This window comes from Symphalangus syndactylus, chromosome 16 (genome assembly GCF_028878055.3).
Source record: "Symphalangus syndactylus isolate Jambi chromosome 16, NHGRI_mSymSyn1-v2.1_pri, whole genome shotgun sequence".
Lineage (NCBI taxonomy): Eukaryota > Metazoa > Chordata > Mammalia > Primates > Hylobatidae > Symphalangus > Symphalangus syndactylus.
In genome coordinates this window covers 43,733,377-43,736,235 of record NC_072438.2, presented here as the reverse complement: position 1 = coordinate 43,736,235, position 2,859 = coordinate 43,733,377, and the positions used below count along the sequence as shown (strand labels likewise).

The 2,859-nt window shown below is 40.3% G+C and overlaps 1 pseudogene; it reads right to left on the bottom strand.

Annotated features, from left to right (window-relative positions):
* Positions 1–576: 576 nt before the first annotated feature.
* LOC134732736 (histone-lysine N-methyltransferase SETMAR-like) lies at positions 577–2,505 on the bottom strand (annotated as a pseudogene).
* Positions 2,506–2,859: the final 354 nt, after the last annotated feature.

Sequence of the window (2,859 nt, the reverse complement as noted above, 5' to 3'; positions counted from 1 at the left end):
TAGATCCTTGGATGCTTGGTGAAAATGGGATGTATATATACATCTCACCTGGTGGCCACATGTTTGGATGTCACCCTCCTAGTTTAAGTGTGAAATAAGTCGTGGAACTGTGGATCATCAGAGCAATTGTTAGATGAGGTGGTCAAAGAAAGGAATGTTTTCCCGAGAGCTGTTCTTCCATCAACCAAACCCCAAACCCCTCCCCAGCCCAGTTCTGCTCCTAGCTGGCTCTCTCCCTTTGATGTTGAAACCTGGATCTTGTCTTTTCCTCTGGGTTGTTCTGAGGATTAAAAGAGATCATCTGTGTGAAGTGATGACTCCAGTGCCTGACACATAATAAGAACTCAAGAGCTGTTAGCCATTTTCATAATTACTCATGCTTCTCAAACTGCTTTCATACTGTCTCTTTTAATCCTGATTATAATTCAGTGAGGTAAGCATTCTCATCCCCATTTATCAAATAAGGAAGTTGAGGCTCAGCAAAGCTAGGTATAAACTATTAGGTTGGTGTAAAAGTAATTGCAGTTTTGAACCATGAATTTTAATTCATTATAACTAGGCTCAAATACATCTTTATTAATCAAAATAGGAACCATTACAATCAACACAGTTTTGCCAAGGAGAAATAAGTTTATTTATTCCTGTAGCGTAGAAATCCATGCTTTGGGATCCGACAAACTCTTGGAAAGCATTTTCTGCATCCTGCTGGTTGTGGAAGCATTTTCCCTGCAAAAAGTTGTCGAGATGCTTGAAGACGCGGTAGTTGGTTGGCAAGGGGTCAGGTGAATATGGTGGATAAAGCAAAAACTTCCTAGCCCAATTTGCTCAACTTTTGAAATATTGGTGGTGCAACGTGCAGACGGGTGTTGTAGAGAATGGGGCCCTTTCTGTTGACTAATGCCAGCTGCAGGTGTTGCAGTTTTTGGTGCATCTCATTGATGTGCTGAGTGTACTTCTCAGAAGTAATGGTTTTACTGGGATTCAGAAAGCTGTAGTGAATCAGACTGGCAGCAGACCACCGAACAGGGACCACGACCTTTACTGGTGCAAGTCTGGCTTTGAGAAGAGCCTTGGAGCGTCTTCTCGGCCCAACCACTGAGCTGGTCATTGCCGTTTATCATATAAAATCCTATTTTCCTTGCACATCAGAATCTGATTGAGAAATGGTTTGTTATTGTTTTGTAGGATAAGAGAAGAGGACACTTCAAAACGACAATTTTTTTTTTTATTTTTGGTCAGCTCATGAGACACCCACTTATCGAGCTTTTTCACCTTTCTGATTTGCTTCAAATGCTGAACAACCGTAGAATGGTCGACATTGACTCCTTCAGCAACTTTTCACGCAGTTGTAAGAGGATCAGCTTTGATGATTGCTCTCAGTTGGTCATTGTCAACTTCTGATGGCCGGGCACTATGCTCCTCATCTTCAAGGCTCTCGTCTCCTTTGCAAAACTTCTTGAACCACCACTGCATTGTACGTTCATTAGCAGTTCCTGGGCCAAATGCATTGTTAATGATGTAAATTGTCTTCGCTGCTTTACCACCCATTTTGCACTCAAATAAGAAAGTCGTTAGAATTTGCTTTTTATCTAACATTATTTCCGTAGTCTAAAATAAACATAAAATAAACAGCAAGTAATGTCATTAGCGAAAATATAGAAAGTGAGAAATGCCCATGAAATGATGTATAACATAAGCAGATTTAAGAATATATTCGAATACCAAATGGCAAATTCCAACAATGCAAAAACTACAATTACTTTTGCGCTCACCTAATAACTCAGCATAGCCAATCCTAAAACCACAGTCTTTGAGCAGAGTCTTCCATTTTTCCAACCACATCACAAATGTTCTCAAAGAGACACCAAGCCTTTTTTTCTGGTTAAACTCACAGATATGTTATGCTACAATATGCTTTGCTCCAGACCTCCTCCTTTCAATATGGCTTTGCTCTCTCTGCTGCCTGAATCCATATGAAAGTCTTGTTCCTCTGAGCTACTAAAAAATCCAAGCTGTGGCTTATCTTTATTGGGTTCTGACTGTATCTCTGTCCTTTTAATATCCTTTTTTTGGTTTTTAGAGACAGAGTCTTGCTCTGTTGCCCAGACTGGAGTGCAGTGGCACGATCTTGGCTCACTGCAACCTCCATCTTCCGGGTTCAAGCAGTTCTCCTGCCTCAGACTCCTGAGTAGCTGGGATTACAGGCACCCACAACCACATCTGGCTAATTTTGTATTCTTAGTAGATATGGGGTTTCGCCATGTTGGCCAGGCTGGTCTCAAATTCCTGACCTCAAATGATGCTCTAGCCTTAGCCTCCCAAAGTGCTGGGATTACAGATGTGAGCCACCACACTTGGCCTTTTTTTTAAGCATTCTTATAACTTCATTTTTTTCATATTTTCCAGTAAATCCCTCATTTCCTTATTTGTCTTTGAAATTTCCTCAGGTCAGTGACTGTATCTAACAATTCTTTGATTCTCTCTCATACTTACTGATTCAGTCATTCAGTCATTCAACAAATATGCCTACTTGTCTGCTATAAGCCAAGGATATATTTCTAGATAAAGCAGACAAATTCTCTGCTCATATCCTAGCATTTGGGGGAGGATATTAAAAGTAAACAAAGGCACACGTGTGAATACATACATAAGTAAATTAGAAAAGTATCAGAGGTTTATACGGGCTATACCAAAAATTAAAATAAGATGCTGTGGTTGCAAATAACTGGGTGGCTGCCATAATCTGGGTGAAGGACCTTCTGAGGTATTGACATCTGATTTGCAAGAAGGAACTTGTGTCCTACTCATTTTCATAAACTGAATAATCAATAGTCACAAAGTAATGGATTAGGCCTGGAG